Source organism: Aristolochia californica, unplaced genomic scaffold (genome assembly GCF_029961685.1).
Source record: "Aristolochia californica isolate CCGP_79_NKW_82.1479 unplaced genomic scaffold, dmAriCali1.0.hap1 SCAF_1, whole genome shotgun sequence".
NCBI classification, from domain to species: Eukaryota; Viridiplantae; Streptophyta; class Magnoliopsida; order Piperales; family Aristolochiaceae; genus Aristolochia; species Aristolochia californica.
The window spans coordinates 5,024,136-5,046,205 of NW_027181770.1; the positions used below are offsets into that span (position 1 = coordinate 5,024,136).

The 22,070-nt window shown below is 36.6% G+C and overlaps 1 long non-coding RNA gene and 1 pseudogene across 3 annotated transcripts; both read right to left on the reverse strand.

Moving 5' to 3' along the window:
* Positions 1 to 11,644: 11,644 nt before the first annotated feature.
* On the reverse strand, positions 11,645 to 13,398 carry LOC137959198 (uncharacterized). 3 transcript variants are annotated; one of them, XR_011114049.1, is made up of 5 exons: positions 13,344 to 13,398; positions 12,913 to 13,249; positions 12,080 to 12,486; positions 11,953 to 11,991; positions 11,645 to 11,861 (listed from the first exon to the last, which is right to left on the reverse strand). It is a non-coding gene; the product is annotated as an uncharacterized lncRNA (long non-coding RNA). The 3 variants fall into 3 exon arrangements; XR_011114048.1 differs by having other exon boundaries at positions 12,223 to 13,249; XR_011114047.1 differs by having other exon boundaries at positions 12,080 to 13,249.
* Positions 13,399 to 21,408: 8,010 nt separating this feature from the next.
* On the reverse strand, positions 21,409 to 22,031 carry LOC137945044 (preprotein translocase subunit SCY1, chloroplastic-like; annotated as a pseudogene).
* Positions 22,032 to 22,070: the final 39 nt, after the last annotated feature.

The following is a 22,070-nucleotide window of genomic DNA, read 5'->3' on the forward strand; positions in this document are numbered from 1 at the left end:
TGCCTGTTATTTTTTTAAAATTTGAAGACATTTTCTCATGCAATAATATACTTTATAAGAAACTCTGAACATACAAATAAACACCAAGAGGCCTTTTCCACATAAGAGTAAAGAAACTAAATGATTTTGTTGGGAATCGAACCTAGATTCTCAAGTTAGGCCACAAAGTCTTCAATGACTCTTAACTCTTCCATTACAAAATTCATGGACCGTCCAATAGATAAATAAAACACTGGAGGAAGGATTGGGTTCAAATGGTATTGTATTTTAAGACATAGAGATATTGTACCTTGGAGGTGATTTGTTATTGCCACAATTTCTAAAAATTCAACCAAGCAATATGATTTTGGGTCCATAAAGAATGCCACCTACAAATTTTATTTCAAATCAAGGTTGGAAATCTCAACCACGTCTGCGATTATGCTTTAGAAATCATGTTTTTTTATATTTGATGTTTAACTAACCCTACCTTACGCTAGAATTTCAGATAAAGCATGTGCCTTCTCACAATCTCAATGGCACATGCAGTTTTGATATTAACAAATACATGTTCAACAAGTAAACATAATAGTTATGAGCAAGAATAGCCACGATGAAAATTCCCAAGCACTACTGGAAATACAAGGAACAATAATTAAAGAAAAAAAATCTATGGTTAAAAGGTCAAAGCAATATCAACAAATGACTAAACAAGAACAGTAAAGAGTTTAATACACAATAAAAGTAATATGACTTTATTGGGATTTGAATCCATACCGTTAGGGCCTGCAAGTAATCTATGGTTATTTACGTATTATTAATTAGTAATATATTAACACAAAATATAAATCCAGTGGCTTAAAGTTTATTATAATTAAACTAATTCATGATTAAAGTTTATTATAAATTAATATACTAATTACGTGTTATTAGAATAAAATTTTAAAAGTGAAACAAAATAAAAATAATAAATCGTCATTGTCGTCGTCGTCATCGAAGAGCCTTGCCGCGAAAGAGACCTTTGATTTTGGATTTCCTAGGCGGCTCCGAGACCTTCGAAACTGCCGTGAAATTCTGTTACTGCGTGAAGATCGACCTCACGGCAACAAATGTCCCTCCGTTGCTCTGCGCCAACAAGGTTCCTATCCCAATCCGTTCTCCGAAGCATCATAGACTCGGTAAGAACCCTAAAATCCTTCGAATCGCTGATGTCGATGGAAGAAACCCTAGGTAATGCACAGCGAGAGAGATGGGATGAATGAAGTTGGGGCGAACGGAGAAAGCAGAGAGTGAAAACGAGAGAAAGCAGAGAGAGCAAAGATGAGAGGAAGAAATGGGGCGAAAAAATTTGTCGGGAGACGAAGGCCGAAGGAGAGGGAGTGGAGAATAGCGAATGAGGATAATTTTTTCCTTTCGGGAGGGGGGAAGAAGCAACGCGTGTCGCACAAAGAAAGTGGATGATTCGCAAAAAAGGTAGGAATCAACTTTCCTCCGTTTTTGCCTGAGCAGACGAAATGGTGTAATCTCACTTCAATTCAAGTCTTTTTACACTAACGCCTTATTTTTTATGACCTAGGTAATGCGGGGGGAATTCATTCCACTTCAAAGTGGACTAACCCCCCACACCCCCCCCCCCCCCCCCCCCCCCCTCCTCCCCCCCCAAGAGGCCATTTCCACATAAGAGCAAAGAAGACTCTTAACTCTTCCATTACAAAATTCATGGACCGTCCAATAGATGAACAAAACGCAAGAGGAAGGATTGGGTTCAAATTGTATTGCATTTTAAGACATATAGATATTGTACCTTGGAGGTGATTTCTCATTGCAACAATTCTAAACATTCAACCACACAGTCTGATTTTGGGTCCATAAAGAATGCCACCTATAGGTTTTATTGTTGGAAATCTCAACCACGTCTACGATTATGCTTTAGAAGTCATGTTTTTTTATATTTGATGTTTAAATAACCCTACCTTAAGCTAGAATTTCAAATAAAGCATGTGCCTTCTCACAATCTCACTGGCACATGCAGTTTTGATATTGACAAATACATGTTCAACAAGTAAACATAATAGTTATATGAGCAAGAATAGCCACGATGAAAATTCCCAAGCACTACTGGAAATACAAGGAACAATAATTAAAGAAAAAAAATCTATGGTTAAAAGCTCAAAGCAATATTAACAAATCACTAACCAAGAAAAGTAAAGAGTTTAATACACAATAAAAGTAATATGACTTTATTGGGATTTGAATCCAGATCTCCAGTTGCTTGGTGCCATACTGTTAAGCCATAGAGTATTCTCAATAGAATGAAAACATTACAACTAGTATATAGCTAAAGGCTGCTAGTTATATATACACCTATCACCTCAAGGCCTACATAGTCATCCCTAAACCCTGCAATATCATCAGACACACCTGTTATCACCTAACTCACCTCTTTTACTCTGCTTTCTAAAAGTACCTGTTTTGATTTTTGGTGACTTGTTTGTGAATTTTCTATTAATATTTTTTCATAGCACAAATATCAAAGTTCAGTACTTTCCTGATTAATATCACCTTCAAGTTTAAATGTCACTTTAAAGGGTCAATACAATATAATTCAGCATGAACAATTTCCACATCCAGATTTAGTCACATGATAAAACAAAGGCCAGAATCCAGCATTGAGGAATAACACACAACATCAGTTCCCGGTCCTGATTGATTTCCCATGTGTTGGAATATGGGCCCAAGCCCACGCAACCAAGTGTGTTAGAAGATTGGCTCAAACCCATAAGACCAAGGAAGACTCACAGATCCAATAGAGGTGGAAGATGGGTTCAAGCCCACAAACCAAGGAGGAGGCCCACAGGCACACGAGTGATGGCATGATGGTAACTAAAGAGTCATCTCATAAAGATGATATTGATGTAATTAGTTTAAGTTTCAAGGGTATTATTGTCATATTATAATCTTATTTACCTATAAATTGAGCTTGAGGGGGAAGGTTAGGACACAAGTCCAAAACCTCTTTCTTCATCCTGCTTTTCTCCTAATATGTTGTCTCTCTTGTAAGGTATTAAGTAAAAGAAACTATTAATTATATTAATTTTTTAAAAATAATTACTTATCAAATTTTATATTTTTTTCTTATAGTAAAGTGAAGGTAACTAAATGAAATGTGTATGATTTTTTAAAACCAGAAATTAATATTTTTTAAAAATTAATTACAAAATAACATAAATTAATAATTTTAAAAGGCAAACTAACGTGGATGGATTACGTGGCATTTACTGACATTGCAGATGACATGGCTTACCAATGACGTCTTGGGTGACATGGAGTAAGACTCTTTGGGTGATGATGTGGTGTGATAATATGGTGCCACATAAGCGATCTTACATGTCACCCTGTACACATGTGTAGTTGATCGGTCAAATTTAGGTCTTTGTGAAATTAAGTTGGTTATTTGTGTTATTATTTTAAAAAAATTAGATAGTATACTTCTTGCAACGGTTTTTTTTTCGAGAATGTGATCGAAAGATTTTGCGAATGTGATCTAAAGATTTTGAGATTTTGTAATTGAATAACAGACCTTTAACATCTTTTTAATTACTGACTGTTTACCTTAATAGGATTAAAATAATTAATAACATTTATTATTTATTGTTCATTAATTATTTAAGTTACAATTTTACAATTAGATTTATACTTTAAAAAGTTACAAAATATTTTTCTCGGTTCCGAAGAAACCAGGAGAAAAGTCTCTGTCTGAAACTGACGAAATTCCACACTTTCCAACTGCCTTTTCTCGGTTCCGAAGAAACCAGGAGAGGTCCTAACTAACTGAATCAGTCCTAACTAACTGAATCCAAATAGATTGAGCATTTATGATTACTAACAACAAACTAAATCAAAATAGATTCAGCATTTATGATTACTAACTGGCATCAGCAGAATACGAGTGACGGTTGCCATTTCGGCAACTGTCCTTCCTGATTGGATTTGAATCAGAATCAGGATGCAACTACAAGTAATTTGCCGCGTTGTAAACCTATAACATCCGCCCCATTCTCTTCGGTTTTACCTTCTTCCAGAGACTGCAGTGAGACTGAGATGGCAGAGATTGGGAAAAGAAAGCGTTGCCGCAAGGTCGTTACAGACGAAGAAGCTGACTTACTGGCGTTTCTTGAGAAGAAGAGGCTGAAGCTAGAAGAGGAAGAGCGGCAGCCGAAGAGGAGAGCCGAACCGGAGTTGCTGGAATCACTTGCTAAGCTGTACAGCGATTTCACTGAGCCCGTATGGCTGGGCCAGAAGAGGATCACCAAGACGGACATACGTCCCCATCATCAGAGGTTCTTCATCCCTCGCTCCGTTGTCCAAAAGCTGAAGCCTCACCTGAAGTGTTGGGAGAGAGGTGAGATCGAACCCCACGATGGTTCGGGCATTTACGTCTCCGTGATGGATCCCTTAGGGTGGCGAAGGGAGCTGAAGTTGAAGCGGTGGCCGAGTCTGCAGCAATGGACTCTCCTTCATGGCTGGCAGGTGCTCGTTGACGTCAACGAGCTACGGGAAGGAGACCATATTGTCATCTGGGCGTACCGTCATGGCCCCAACAACCAGCTCGGCCTCATCCTTCAACGAATGCCTCTGTAACTTTTCAACGAGAAGGACGACGAGATTCAAGAAGCCAGTGCGTGCATAATTTTCTTTCTGAGTCACTATAATTTCTGTTGTTCGATGTAAATACCAAATTATACGAGTTCTGAATCATAGAAAATTCATTATTTCTATTACTGGTTGTAATTCTTTCTAAAGGGGAAAAAAGACAGCGGATGTATCAATCCCAATAGGAATTTTCTGGAAATTCCAAATTTCCTTTAGGATACAGAAAAACAGTATTCATCTAAAATAAATAAACCTTTACACTGCTCCGCAATCGGACATGTTTTCATCAGCCCCCAAATTTCAATGTTCTTGTACTTGTGGGATATGATCTCTGCTTGAACTTTTCTTGCAGTATCAGTGGCACATCCAACAAGAATAAGCAACGGATGTGCCAGCAAACCCACGAAATGCAGTGGTTTGCCAGAAAGGCCGAACCCAGAACCGATATCCGACTGAGAACCTGCATTCCAAACTTTGTTGCAGCGTCAACAAAGTACAGAGCAAAAACTAGTTCTTAAAGAAAGTGGTTCTTAATGTACGTAAGGTTTCGATGAAGACAGCTGTGCTCTTGCCAGGTCGAACAAGTGGAATTGAAGCACCCTGCCGCTTCAACTGCTCACTCACATCATTTTTTCAGAACTGAAATCCAGACGCTGATTATACAAAGTGTGGTTTGAGAATCCTTTTTTTGGTTGGTGTAAATAAACAGGCTTTCAACATTAGATTGCTTCATTCGTGATCGTACATGTTAAGAACTTATTTTGATTGACTTAAATATATTCTGTATTTTCTCCATAGACTCTATAATACTGTAACAAAAATAATCTTCCAAAATCCTTCTCCCAGAACTTGAGAAGGGCATGCTCAAACACTGCTTCTTTAATGCCACATGAATACCAGATATGGATGAGTCAATTCCTAATGTGTTCATAGTTTCTCCCAAAGAGTTAAAGCTAAAGAGCAATTATGAGACATAATGGCGCACTTCTTGGAAGTTAGAAACAAAGTCAGCCTTAACAGCGTAGCAGAGATCCTGAAGTTGTTTCTTCCATCACTCGTACTTTTCTTGAAGTTTCTTCCTTTGTTCCTTTGTTCCTTTCTTCCATGGCCATTTTAACTGAGGCAGAATTTTACACCCTGATCACGGAACCGCGATTCTACTTTATTATGTAGGAACTTCATCTTTATGGAAAACGCTTAGCCCGAAAAATGCAAGACAAAACCAGCCTCTGAAAGGAATTGAACGACATCGAGAAGAAGAGAATTCCATGAGTTGGAAATCGGTATATGCCACCAGACAAATTCAGTTCCTTCAGGGAGGAGGTCTTTCTTATTTGTGAAAACCAATAACTGAAAACTGAAAAACAGGTAGGGGTGGCATCGAATAGTAGTTGTTCGTGCTCATTTAAGTAACTAAACCGAACTCGTGTGAGCCGAGGTTCTATTCGTGAGCTCACGAGCCCACTCGATTACTAAATAAAACCCTTTCGATTTTCTCCTTCCGAGACTCGACAAGAGGGGGAGCTTCGTTTTGACTTTCATTTTGATTTCGAAGTTTTTGAAATCAAAACGAAAATTTTTCATAAACTTTTTTCTAAAACTTTCGACAGCAAAATGGGTGACACAAGCCACCGAGAATGATGTCGATTTTCTTCCTCACAAACCTCATTCTACCCTATCCCTCAGCATCTTCATCTCTCAACTAACTATAACTGATTTTTGGCGTTGCTGACAGAAGAAACTTGACCTAAAAGATCAGTTTGTCCATTTTTTTATTATGATTTTGAGCTCCTCAAGGTTCGACTTTGTGTTTTTTTTTCTTCTATCTTCTGTTTTTGTTTCCAACGCTTGTTAAAAATCGGCCTGTGTTATCTCTTCTGTGGTTATTTCTTGTCATGTTTGCTTTTTAGTATGTTACGAATGAGTTCTTGTTTAAATTTTTATGATAATTTTGTCAGAGACGGATGAAATCAAATGCTCTTTTTATCAGTTTCAGATGTTATCAAATGATTAAACATGTTGAACAGGCAAGATCCGGCTTGGTATGTGTTGTGTATAATGGAAGGCCAGAGGACCCAGTTGGGTTACGATCCTGAGTGATGTTTTGATTAAATTTTCTCTCTTGATGTGTGCTTGCAACTTTCAAATGCCACTAATTGTTTCATAATGAGAATAAGTATTAAAAATTACAGCAGAAAATAAATACTTTTAGAGAGGTGAGCATACCTGAGAGCAGAACAACGGGTGAAGGAAAAGAGTATAAGTGGAGACGATCCTCTTCTCAGTGTTCGAACTCTTAGGGGGGGTTAGTCAACTTGCAGTCCGAGATGATCTTCAACCGCATGACGCCCTTCAACACTTGAAGACGTTAGTGGAGCACAGATGACATTTCATCTGGATGTAGGGGATGAATCGGTCCTTCATCTCCACGGTTTAAAACCGTTTCACTTCCTAAATTCTGATCACAGTATGTCTTTTATGATTTCCCCAGTGCGGCCGAGTTCATTGTATTTAAGCTCAAAGATATGAGAAAGATTAGTCAAGAAGATATTTCACCTGTATTGGAGTTTGATGGGCTAGATGTTGACCAATCTGGAACTTTAACAACATCTGATTTACTTCTGGCACAATCCGCTCCACCAGGAAGCTAAGTTCTAGTTGATTTACATGTGTTTTCATTGACCAACTTCTTACAGATGAAAAGCACTCTCCAAGCACTATTGACATCCTTGTACATTTGCCATTTAGCCAGAGTTTGATTGTTCGAGTCACACCAATTCAAACTGAGTCTCTCTCAAGTCATGCTCAAGACCGGTTCCCCACCTCCACAACAGCGCCAACCTCTTCATAAACCAAGTTAACTTACCCAGTGAATGAGTTGTAGAACCATAGTTGAGACAATCTCGGAAATTTTGTTTGGTGTGATGTCCCACAATATATTTTTCCTTATCCATAAAGCTTTTATATGTACGTTTATGAAGGCAATAATAATTTCTATTTTTCTTGAATTGCTACTAAATCCAAGACTGGAGCTGCCTAAAAAGCCAGAGGCATAATTCTTTACTTTTGAACCTTAACATGTATCAATTGGGGGAAAGAAGGTATGGAGAGAGAGAGAGAGAGAGAGAGAGAAAGGGAGAGAGAGAGAGAGAGAGAGAGAGAGAGAGAGAGAGAGATGTAACTCATATGTAAGCTTCATCTTGAATTTTGGACGGATTGTACACATCTGATAGAAAAGAAATAGACGATGCAGATAAGGCTTCAATCTCAAATTTCAATCCTCTTTGGAGCATGTATTCTAGTTCCACTCTGTCACAAAACCAAAAATTAAAAGCATGAAAAGCTATTTTCAAAAAAGAAGAGGACATGTTGGTAAAGAAATGGAAAATCGAAATTTTATTTGTCACATTTCAATTTTATTACTATATTAAACTTCATATTTAAGTCTCTGGTAAATAAAATATAATTAAAGTATGAATTTGATTAATTAATTACTTTTAATTTTGTGAAAATATATTATTAATTAATACCATGTAAAAAATTTATCTTATGTTATTAATATAATAATTTTTTATTCATTAATCATATTTAGTTTTTATTTACTCTATTGTATTGGTGATTTAATAGTAGTAATTAAAATCAATGGTTTTAAATTTCGAAGATGAAGATGAAGATGAACTTGTCCTCACTAACACCCTATTTCGAAGATTTAGAAGATAAACACTTCCACACTAACACCCATTTCGAAGATGAAGATCATGTAGATGCATGAGATGAAGATGAAGATCAAATTTTTCGTTTTGTTGACTAGCCCCCCCTTAGGCAAGTGTGAAGATGAAGATCATGTAGATGACTGACATGATCTTCATGTTGGAGATGAACATGAACTTCAAAAATCCGTTTTGTTGACTAACCTCCCCTTAAAGAGTCTCATTTGAAAATTGATGTTAGCATGCGGAGAAATCATGGATTATTATAACAGAGCCTGAAAAACCTGAGTCATGGAGTACCGTAGAAGCAGTGAACAGATTTTCATAGGCACCTATTGCCTGTTGGATGCTTGGAAAATACCTGATTGTTATTCCGATTGGCAAACAGAATGTGTTGGCCTACTATATTTGTTCAATATCTGGTTGAGGCTGCATTTTGTCAAGCTATAAAATCAACTTTTGACATTCCAAATAGGGTTTAGAACTTACTCTCCATATGCATTTATTTTATATAGTGTTTGGGATTCCCATGATACTGTTGTAAAGATTTGGCCTCCAATTTTATATTTTATTTAATGAATTTTTTGCTTCTTGTTTTTAGGTGATGGGTTCAAATTTAATTTGACACACAATAGTTCTAGTTCTGGGTACAATTTTTGTTTGTTTGGCCTTGGAAGGGTCGTGTGCTCCTCCTCACTCAAGGTTATTTACATACTTTTTTTTTTCCTCTCTAGTTGAATTTTGGATAGTTTATATAAATTTTGAACTACCTTTATTCTGGACCGAGAATATAACCTTTGAGTTTGGTGTTTGTGTTACATTTTTGCATGTTATTTGACAGATTATTTTGTGTTATGCTATAGAAAAGTCATGCACAGGCGAGGTTCTCCATGTCTGGGTCATACCTTCGGTTTTGTAGGCCTATCTAGTGCTTAGCGTGTTTGAAAAATATCTAACTTAAGACTTTGTTCGGGCAAAATTTTATGCCTTTTGTCCTAGTTCATTATAAAGTATATAAAAGTTAAAGTAATTGTCAAACTATCAATTCAATCATAGCCATAAGTCCATTGAGGAACGGGCGAGGACTCTCTGAGCCTTTATCCCTACCCAGGCTCTACCTAGACCATATACTAGTGAGAAACCTGCACAATTAACAACATATTTTAATAAGGAGAAAATGTGTATAAAAGTTATATTTTGTTTATAAGTCATGTTTTTAAATAAGTCACATTGGCATAATAAGTTTAGACGAGTATTTTTTTTATCAGACAATAATAAAATTTATTCTTTTGTTTTTGTCATAGGTGGATATTTTGCTCATGCAAACGGGGATTTAGCATATTGTTTTCTAGCATTAAAAGAAAAAGTTGGAGTTTATAAATGTATATTAGATTTATAGTTTTTGTTTGGGTGATAGTAAATTTGATATTGATATTTTATTTAAATCTTTGTGTTCAATTGAATAAAGTTTATGCATACTATTATGCTGTGTTTATGAATAATTTTTTGAAGTTTATAGATAATTTAATGTAGGTTTATGTACAAAGGTCATGCCCTATTTTAAGCAAAATTTATGCATGATTTTATGTATAATGTATTTGATATATATTTTATGCAAAGTTTTAAATGGAGGTTGGAGTTCGAACGCGATTCGAGCTCAAGCTTGAACTTGATTAAATTTATTGGGTTCGAGGTCGATTCCAATTTTAGACACAAGGCTGGGCTCGACTCGAGTTTGAGTTCAAAGTATTTAAATCAAGCTTAACTCGAACATATGCAGGTTCAAATTCGGCTCGACTTGATGCCACCCCTACCACTGTTTTTTTTTTAGTTCAACCCCATCAGACAAATGAAAATGGTAGTTTATTGGAAAAAAATGAAACTATCATAGAAATTCAAATAAATAACAAAAATAGTACTCAAGTGGATACGGTAGTCTCCCTTGCATACACAATATTTCTTTTGTAGGAGCAAAATAAAAAAATGAGTTCACATAGTTTAGGAAGAAAGATTTCCAAAAAAAGGGACGACATTGTGGTAAAAGTTTTAATTATTTTTATGTATATTTTCATGTAATTTCTCTTATATCAAGTAGATGAATCAATGAAACATAAACTATTGATGCACAACTTCCACATGTGGTATTTAAGTGGGTGAATTGGAAGTTATTCACTATAGGGTCCATATTGTCAACATAGTTCCATTTTGATTGCTCCACCTTATTTTCCATAAACTGCTTCAAATGAGTTCACCAATTAATCTGTTATTTCAGCCCATTGGCATCAACAAACCCTCTAAGAACCGATATTTGTTTTATATTTGTTTTAAGCTAACTTTTTTCCAAGTAGGGATATCTAAGTAATTTTGGTCAACCCTAGAGTATCTATATTTTAACTTGAAATCAAATAGCATTTAATCAATAAAGCTATAGTTGAAAGGTGCATACAAAATTTAATCATCAAAATTAGAACCTCAATCAATGGTTCAAATCGTCGATATTGATCAACGATCAAGATTGAAGGAAACCTAATTGCCAGTTGATTGACGGTCTAGGTTAAAGCTCTAGACAATAAAAGCATAAGGCCTTTGTTAAAAAGTTAGTCAATTATCAAAATTAAAGTTTTTGTTAAAATTTAGATCAGTTATTAAGATCATAAGTTATAATCAATGATTAAGATGAAGTAGAGTGTAACATATCAAAAGCTACCCACATGTCTCGCATGGCATTATGGTAAATAGGACAACTATTTAATAAAACGTAACATAACTTTGTAATTATACAAGTTGGTGTATGTCTTTCTGTTCCTCTCTCCCACAAGTTAGGATTTATTATTAAACATCTAATTGATTAAATTGAAAAAGTGTTCGTGATTCTTACAGAAGAAATGAAACAAAAGGTACGGTACAACTAGGACGGTTATTATATGAGATCTACCCAGTGCTAGATGGAGGGGTGTATAATAGATTGACATGAACATCATAAGTTGCCCTATAATAAAACCAGTTATTGCTGATACCTTCTTCAATAAACTTTATTTTCAGAAGGAGAAGATAAGAGGGCCCTATGGAAAAATTGATCAGAAACCCATAAAGGAGTCCGACCGTAACGACCGAATTGATTATCTTCATGCACAAGGAAGATGGATTACCTAGTAGAAAAGATTTAAAAATCATGCCAAACCTCCTTTCTTTTTTCTTTTCTATTGCAATTTCTTGATTATTATATGATGATTTCTTAACTTTCCATATATAGAAGCAGATAGACTAGAAATTACATCTCTTATGTCTATGTCAATAATACAATCTTCCTCAATTGAATGGCATCTCCGATGTCAATGACACCAAAGAGATATTAAATGAATGGAATTGGGATATGGATGGAATATAATGAAATATAGCCACTTTGAAATGAGGCATGGAACGGAGCCACTACAAACAAGGTCACAATTAGGACAACTATTTAATTAAACATTTTGTAATCAAAAGCTCCATCCACCATGTACGTAACAATTTCAAAACCTGAAAACAGAGCAGACCCGGTAGGAGTTAACGGAAAACAGAGAAGCCGAGAAGAATTACGATAAACAAAGCCACGAAATGGTTGCCTGACCTCTGTGTGGATGATCGGTAAAACCAGCAGGCGGTGACACTGCAATGTCATCGAAACAAGAACAAACATTACAAACCACGCTCAGCACTGAACCTTAAAACAAAAAGAACACAGAGGCCGCACGCACCTGAGAACTCATCCAATAAAAGAAAAGGGTCCAAAGATCGCAATTCCATCCAGCAAACACGAAAACCAGAAGACCCATTACAAATCAACGATCAACTATCAGAAAATAACAAAAGAATAAAACCAAAACACCAAAAGACCCACCTTCCAATGCTCCTCCTAACCACCGCTCCTTCCCCTTCACATTGCGGCTTCGCCAAGACCCTTTTCACCACCGATCTTGGCGTGTCGAAAGAGGAGCTCTCGTCTGAAGATCTCGACATGGTTGTTGCGTATATCCGAGAGGCTGCTCCTGTTCTGCTTCCGATAGGGGAGACATGGAGTAGGAGGCGAAGATTTATAGGCGTCAATCGTCGTGTCTGTTTGCAGTTTTCCCTGTTGCTACTTTTGGCCTATCAAGTAACGTTTCTTCAAATTTTCGACAAAAAAAAAAGACTCCCAAATTAATTTTTTTTCCATCCATGTAGGAGAGAGAATGTGAAGGAAAAGGTTAATGGAAAGAAGTTAAAATCCAGGAAGAAGTTTGCAGGTTTGGATCGTCCCACAGGTAACCGGAGACATGTGCTGATCATGATGATGATGATGTCAATCTCTTGTAATCATGACGTCCCTGCACTCTTCAACTACTAAATCATTCCAATTTCTTTTTTCCTTTACTTGCAGTGGTTTCTGAACCGGAGACTGCAGCTGAAAAAAACTAAGCGTTTTGCCTTGTGTTTCGTTCAGAAGCCAGAGGAAGCTGTTCAAGCCACATTGACATTCCCTATCCGTGTCTTTGAGGCAAAAACACAAACACCTGATACAACTAAATAAGCTTCGAGTTTTTCACCTTACCCAAGTCCTTCAAATGCCACTCTGCATGGCGGTGAATGGATGCTGATCAGCAATGTGCATAGTGGTTGTGAATGGCGACTTGGACTGAAAATTGTAGTTGGAAACAGTTGTCTCACAGACCAGGGAGTTCTGACGAAGTGGACCAAATCACCTTGCATCAAGAGAGCAGATATCCCAAATTGACAGCCGAAAATCAAAGTCTTAGAGATAATGATCTCGATGGGCACCGTGAATCACGTTCTGATCGGAGCAATCAACCGGCCACCATTAAACATTCGAGTACCAGTCGTCTATTCCCCTTGGAATGTAGAAGCACAACCAGATTCAAGGTAGAAACCTGTCTCATTTACGATAGAAGCGAATTCCAGTGAAGTAACAATAAATATATGATAGCCACTACCATACGAGGTTGAGATACGGAGATCACTGACCTAGAGCACTGTAATCATGATCGGCAACGAAGCTTCAAATGTGCTTTTGGGAAATTTTGTCAATGGGTTTCCCACTCATTCCCTAATTTTGGGAAGTAGGGAGGTGTTAGGGAATCCCATGTTTGAAAAGTCAAGGGACATATAGGGAATTCTTTTGTTTCTTTATGAGGTTGGAGTGTAGAACACTCAACCTCATTAAACTCTTAACTTAGCTTTTATTTCTTCTTCCCTCCCGACGATTTTGAAATCGCTGTGTGATTTTCGACAGTGCGTGAAAACCAGACAAACAGAGAGAAACAGAAACGTTGGGATTTTTCGTTGAAGCTCTTTAAAGGTTTATTTTTCAGAGAGAGTGAGAAAGCTTTGTGCTTCGAGTTTGTACGACCGATACAGTGAGAAATCACTTCCTTTCTTGCCGAGACGTTGCTGCAGAAATACTCTCTGCTTGCCGTCGTTGTGCTGCTCCGGCGTTGCGTGATTCCTCTCGTTGGGCGTCTCTATCCTTAGTGTAGAGTGAGAGAGACCAGAGAAGGAAGAAGGGCGTTGTATCCTCAGTGTAGAGGAAGAGAGCGAAGGAGAAGAAGAAGGAACGCCTCCGTAGAGGCGTTGACTGGTTTGTTTTATTACTGACCGTGTGTTGTTTGTTTCGTGTTGTTTCTGACCGGTGCTATTTGGGCGTCGGCGAGTCTCAGGTCTTCATACAGGTTACATTGTTCCTTCATTTACAGATCTGTATTTATTTATCTGCAGTGGTAAATTAATGTATGGATTGTATGGATAGGAAATTGTAAACATTGAACGGTATTCCCTATTAAAGAATTATCATCAGCAGCTGTGGACGTAGCCCGATTTGGGTGAACCACGTTAAATCTGTGTATTTAATTTTGCTCCCTAGATATAATTTGATCTGTATAATCCTATCAGGAGGAGCAAGGACTTCTAACTTGCCTCCAAAAGAAGTTGTCACCACTCATTCCCAGTGGCGCCTGGTCCTTTCTTTCTTCTTTCATTCCATTTTTCCTCTTTCACTAAAGCTTCTCCCCGTCTCCACCGGTGATGCTGTAGCTATCTGGTTACCATTATATTGCAAGGTATGAACAAGAAGAACATTCAAAAAATAAGCATGAGCATAAAAAATATAAAGTAATGGATATCCATGGCAAGATATATTTACGAAGCCTCAAAATAGGCTTTTATGCTACTTCCCTCATGTGAGTCTTGTATCTGTGAAACTGGGGACATTTCTGTTTGAGGCGCCATCGGTTGGATTAGAGACATTGGGTGAGATTTTCTCTATTTTTTAACTCAATTTAAAATTTTAGTTTATCTAAGATTTTATATTGAGATTGAGATTGAGTCTGAAATCTTTCTTTGCACTTGACTTCAGATCATAGGACTACCCTAATGCAGTCTATCTTTGTCCCCCTTTATCTCTCTCTTTTTGTCTAGTGCCTTCATTTAGTAGAGTTCAATTTTATGTGCAGGTTTGAGGCCAGTGCAAGCCCCTGAGATATGGGAGCATATTGCATAAGTTTGAGAAAGCAAACTTTTTCATCATATATTTATGAATACTTCTAAAATTGCTTTATGCTTTTTTGCCTTTGTTGATATTCTTGCTATGTCTATGTTTTTGTTAGGGTAATAAACATGATTGATGGATTTTCATATCAATGTAATATTTTGCAGTACTTATTTTTTTCACAAATGTTTGATGCTATTACAAAGCCTATAGACGACTATTTTCTTTACAAGTGCCTTGAGGTGTTAAGTGTATATATAACTAGCTACTTTGAGTTGTATTGTTTCCATTTTATTGAGAAGACTTTGTGGCCTAACGGTATGGCACAAGGCAACTAGACATCTGAGTTCAAATCCCAGCAAAGTCATATTACTCTTATTGTGTACTAAACATTTTTTATTTTCTTAGCCAACTATTTAGAGATATTGGTTTGAGCCTTCAACCATAAATTTTTACTTAACATATTTTTTCTTGTATTTCTATTGTTCAACCTCCTAAGAGCAATTATTTGCAAGGATTTTGACACAAATGACTTGTAAGACAAGTTTAGCTAGAAAAAAAAAAGTTAGCTATTATTGGAAGATATGAAGATGCTGGAGTGTCATTAATGTAATTAGTTTATGTTTTTGTCGCTTCTTTACTCTTACTAGGATGAAGGGTATAATAATAATATTGGTATACAAATAGGTCTTAAAGGGGAGGGTTTGGAATAAGTCCATTACCCTATTCTTCCTCCTCTTTGCTCCAAATTCGTCTCCTCTCCTCCTCCTAAACCTTCTCTCCACTACTCTTCTTCTTCTTCTCACCCCATAATCCTCTTCTACTTTTATTATACATCATGGAATTCTAAGTTTCAACATGGTATCAAAGCATGCAATGACTTGACATGGAAAAGGAGAAGGAGATGGAAAAGAAAGGGAGGAAGAAAAAGAAAAAAAAAGGAGTTTCTCATTTTTCCTTTAGTTTTCTTTCCCAATTCATGTATTTCATTGGATTTGTAACTCTCTTTATGTACATTTTATACATATAATTATATATCTTTGGAATTATATTTGAGTCTAGTTTCCAACTTGAAAAGAATTATTGAAATCAGATTTTTATAGAAAGAGAAATCACCATTTGAAGCAGCAAAGGTCAAGCAGAAGAAAAGATTCATACGGCAGCAGAATGCTTCAAATTTTTAGTCATTTTATGCCATCAAGAGCGAAACTTTATATGGAGAATTATATATCTAAAGAAATATCTATAAGGCTATTTTCTTACCTATTCAACCAATTCTTAATCTGATTATATGGATATATCGATCTCGGAAGAGTCAATAGTCATGCTGGCTAAAGAAGAAAGAGTACTTAGTTCGGCCAGATTACAGAGACTGAAATTTATCACATTATTTATCTCAAAAGAAATATATTTTTTGAAGCGGAGTTATTTTTAGATGAAAGGTATTTAAGTCTAGTTTTATAAAGAGAATTTTTTTATGTCAATCTGATCTATATTTAAGGAGATATTCGCATTGGAAGAATCAAAGATCATATTGGTATCCAGTTGCATGTGAAGATCCAAATTTAATCCGAATTTGTTGCTTCATTTTTTTAGTTTTTGTTAATTATCAACAATATCAGAAAAGTATCCCATGATCTACCCTTAGAAAGTTTTTATTTGTTAACTAACAATATCAGGAAAGAATCTTTAGAAGATCATCTTATTTTATGTAACTTTCCTTGATGTATTTGTCAAAGAGAAGAAATGTTCATATTGTGAATTATGGCAAGTTCCAAAAAAAGTAGTTATTTAATGCTGAAAATTACAAAGTATCTATGTAAGAAGATTTTGATCCAGGTTCATATTCAAAACGTTTGTTTCTTCTCTAGTTATTAGAAATCCTTGCAACATATTAACATCACAATGGAGAAACACTCAGTGTACTTATCCCCTTATGAAGTGAGCAACCTCGCTTAGCCTATCAAATCCTTTCAAGCTATAAATGGTCTATCCTCAAGCTTTGCCTTCAATTTTTTATCTTGCCTTTTGGAATCGGTTTCACTCTATAATTACATCTCTAAGCATGGACTATATTAAAAAATGGGACACTTATGTCATCGACAGCTAATTTGTTGGTTTAATATGGCTAGCTCTGGGCTTGGTGTCTGAATTAATCAACATCCACTATTGTTTAATTCACTCTTCTCTATTTTTTAGATGACCTTGCGGCTGCCTTCGGAACCAGCAACACTCGGTGCAGTTATTCTTTTTTAGAAGATTAACAACACATGGTTCAACTTATTGGCAGCTTATTACTCAGTTCTAACTTATTATTCGGTGCATATCTTCCTTATTCAAGGATGGACTCACTGTGGATTATGTCGTGTGTCTTTATTATTCTTAAAAACTTTCATTATTTGGTTTGTGTTATTTGGACATTGGCTCATTACCGCAGCTGCTATTGTGTCTCATCGGTTGAGACATTATTATTGAAGGATTACTCAGTTGCTTGCCTTAGGTTCATTATTTGCTGACTATTGTCAGCATTGGTTCATCTGATGAAGAATTTAAATTCCTTAGGAAAATAAAGCACATGATGACCCGACTTCTGCAACTTATCTTCCTCATTACCCATTTCCCTTTAGCAGTGTTTCTCCTACCATCTTTTATTTGACTCTTGTTTACCCCCTTTGGCCAACCCTTTTAACTCTATTAAGACTTTTTATTGGTACCTTTGGGTTTTTTATCATCGTCTTGTAAATGAGGGGCATTACCCACTTTAGTGATTATTATCACTATATTTGTTTGAAATCATTTGAGGTTGGTGTCAACTTATGTTTTATCACCCATTTCTACCCTTTGAGAGTCTGTACCCGATTTCGTACTTATCCTTGGGACACCATGATGGAGGAAATTTTTACTATATTATGTTATTTGTTTCAAGCTAGGATCACTACCATTGCCTCCCAACTTGAAGGGGAGTGTTGGAAGATATCAATATGTTATAGTGTCATTGATGTAATTAGTTTATGTTTTTATCTCTTCTTTACTCTTACTAAGGTGAAGGGTATAAACGGGAGTGTTGGAAGATACCTTCCCAACTAAGGGGAGTGTTGGAAGATATCAATATGTTATAGCGTCGCACGAGGAAAGTGGATGATTCGCAAAAACGGTAGGAATCAACTTTCCTCCATTTTTGTCTGGGCAGACGAAATGGTGTAATCTCACTTCAATTCAAGTCTTTTTACACTAACGCCTTATTTTTGATGACCTAGGTAATGCGGGGGGAATTCATTCCACTTCATTGTGGACTAACACCCCCCCCCCCCCCCCCCCCCCCAAGAGGCCGTTTCCACATAAGAGCAAAGAAACTAAATGATTTTATTGGGAATCGAACCCAGATTCTCAAGTTAAAGTGGTGCCTTATCCATTAGGCCACAAAGTCTTCAACGACTCTTAACTCTTCCATTACAAAATTCATGGACCGTCCAATAGATGAACAAAACGCAGGAGGAAGGATTGGGTTCAAATTGTATTGCATTTTAAGACATATAGATATTGAACCTTGGAGGTGATTTCTCATTGCAACAATTCTAAACATTCAACCACACAATCTGATTTTGGATCCATAAAGAATGCCACCTATAGGTTTTATTGTTGGAAATCTCAACCACGTTTACGATTATGCTTTAGAAGTCATTTTTTTTATATTTGATGTTTAAATAACCCTACCTTAAGCTAGAATTTCAAATAAAGCATGTGCCTTCTCACAATCTCACTGGCACATGCAGTTTTGATATTGACAAATACATGTTCAACAAGTAAACATAATAGTTATATGAGCAAGAATAGCCACGATGAAAATTCCCAAGCACTATTGGAAATACAAGGAACAATAATTAAAGAAAAAAAATCTATGGTTAAAAGCTCAAAGCAATATCAACAAATCACTAACCAAGAAAAGTAAAGAGTTTAATACACAATAAAAGTAATATGACTTTATTGGGATTTGAATCCAGATCTCCAGTTGCTTGGTGCCATACTATTAGGCCATAGAGTATTCTCAATAGAATGAAAACATTACAACTAGTATATAGCTAAAGGCTGCTAGTTATATATACACCTATCACCTCAAGGCCTACATAGTCATCCCTAAACCCTGCAATATCATCAGACACACCTGTTATCACCTAACTCACCTCTTTTACTCTGCTTTCTAAAAGTACCTGTTTTGATTCTTGGTGACTTGTTTGTGAATTTTCTATTAATATCACCTTCAAGTTTAAATATCGCTTTACAAGGTCAATACAATATAATTCAGCATGAACAATTTCCACATCCAGATTTAGTCACATGATAAAACAAAGGCCAGAATCCAGCATTGAGGAATAACACACAACATCAGTTCCCGGTCCTGATTGATTTCCCATGTGTTGGAATATGGGCCCAAGCCCACGCGACCAAGTGTGTTAGAAGATTGGCTCAAACCCATAAGACCAAGGAAGATTCACAGATCCAAGAGAGGTGGAAGATGGGTTCAAGCCCACAAACCAAGGAGAAGGCCCATAGGCACACGAGTGATGGCATGATGGTAACTAAAGAGTCATCTCATAAAGATGATATTGATGTAATTAGTTTAAGTTTCAAGGGTATTATTGTCATATTATAATCTTATTTACCTATAAATTGAGCTTGAGGGGGAAGGTTAGGACACAAGTCCAAAACCTCTTTCTTCATCTTGCTTTTCTCCTAATATGTTGTCTCTCTTGTAAGGTATTAAGTAGAAGAAACTATTAATTATATTAATTTTTTAAAAATAATTACTTATCAAATTTTATATTTTTTTCTTATAGTAAAGTGAAGGTAATTAAATGAAATGTGTACGATTTTTTTAAACCAGAAATTAATATTTTAAAAAAATTAATTACAAAATAACCTAAATTAATATTTTTAAAAGGCAAACTAACCTGGATAGATTACGTGGCATTTACTGACATTGCAGATGACATGGCTTACCAATGACGTGTTGGGTGACATGGAGTAAGACTCTTTGGGTGATGATGTGGTGTGATAATATGGTGCCACGTAAGCGATCTTACATGACACCTTGTACACATGTTTAGTTGATCGGTCAAATTTAGGTATTGTGAAATTAAGTTGGTTATTTGTGTTATTATTTTAAAAAAATTAGATAGTGATTTTGAGAATGTGATCGAAAGATTTTGAGATTCTGTATTTGAATAACAGACCTTTAACATCTTTTTAATTACTGACTATTTACCTTAATAGGATTATATTGATTAAAATAATTAATAACATTTATTAATTAATGTTCATTAATTATTTAATTTACAATTTTACAATTAGATTTATACTTTAAAAAGTTACAAAATATTTTTCTCGGTTCCGAAGAAACCAGGAGAAAAGTATGGTAACTGTGTCTGAAACTGACGAATTCCACACTTTCCAACTGTCTTTTCTCGGTTCCGAAGAAACCAGGATCAGTCCTAACTAACTGAATCAGTCCTAACTAACTGAATCAAAATAGATTGAGCATTTATGATTACTAACAACAAACTAAATCAAAATAGATTCACCATTTATGATTACTAACTGGCATCAGCAGAATACGAGTGACGGTTGCCAATTTAGGCAACTGTCTTTCCTGATTGGATTTGAATCAGAATCAGGATGCAACTACAAGTAATTTGCCGCGTTGTAAACCTATAACATCCGCCCCATTCTCTTCGGTTTTACCTTCTTCCAGAGACTGCAGTGAGACTGAGATGGCAGAGAGTGGGAAAAGAAAGCGTTGCCGCAAGGTCGTTACAGACGAAGAAGCTGACTTACTGGCGTTTCTTGAGAAGAAGAGGCTGAAGCTAGAAGAGGAAGAGCGGCAGCCGAAGAGGAAAGCGGAACCGGAGTTGCTGGAATCACTTGCTAAGCTGTACAGCGATTTCACTGAGCCCGTATGGCTGGGCCAGAAGAGGATCACCAAGACGGACATACGTCCCCATCATCAGAGGTTCTTCATCCCTCGCTCCGTTGTCCAAAAGCTGAAGCCTCACCTGAAGTGTTGGGAGAGAGGTGAGATCGAACCCCACGGTGGTTCGGGCATTTACGTCTCCGTGATGGATCCCTTAGGGTGGCGAAGGGAGCTGAAGTTGAAGCGGTGGCCGAGTCTGCAGCAATGGACTCTCCTTCATGGCTGGCAGGTGCTCGTTGACGTCAACGAGCTATGGGAAGGAGACCATATTGTCATCTGGGCGTACCGTCATGGCCCCAACAACCAGCTCGGTCTCATCCTTCAACGAATCCCTCTGTAACTTTTCAACGAGAAGGACGACGAGATTCAAGAAGCCAGTGCGTGCGTAATTTTCTTTCTGAGTCACTGTAATTTTCTTTCAGGTCTGTTGTTCTATGTAAGTTCCAAATTATACGAGTTCTGAATCATAGAAAATTCATTATTTCTATTACTGGTTTTAATTCTTTCTAAAGGGGAAAAAAGACAGCGGATGTATCAATCCCAATAGGAATTTTCAGGAAATTCCAAATTTCCTTTCTTTAGGATACAGAAAAACATGTTTTCATCAGCCCCCAAATTTCAATGTTCTTGTACTTGTGGGATATGATCTCTGCTTGAACTTTTCTTGCAGTATCAGTGGCACATCCAACAAGAATAAGCACGGATGTGCCAGCAAACCCACGAAATGCAGTGGTTTGCCAGAAAGGCCGAACCCAGAACCGATATCCGACTGAGAACCTGCATTCCAAACTTTGTTGCAACGTCAACAAAGTACAGAGCAAAAACTAGGTCTTAAAGAAAGTGGTTCTTAATGTACTTACGGTTTCGATGAAGACAGCTGTGCTCTTGCCAGGTCGAACAAGTGGAATTGAAGCACCCTGCCGCTTCAACTGCTCACTCACATCATTTTTTCAGAACTGAAATCCAGACGCTGATTATACAAAGTGTGGTTTTAGAATCTTTTTTTTGTTGGTGTAAATAAACAGGCTTTCAACATTAGATTGCTTCATTCATGATCGTACACTATGTCAAGAACTTATTTTGATAATACTAGGAATGTAAGGGCCACATCTACATCATACAGACATTTGGAAATATGTTATTGAAGCCTGCATTAGATCATGGTTCTGTTGCCTTTTCCTTCATTTTTATGAACCTCCATTACTGGACCCTCCATAATTTACAGTCTACTCATTTGGTT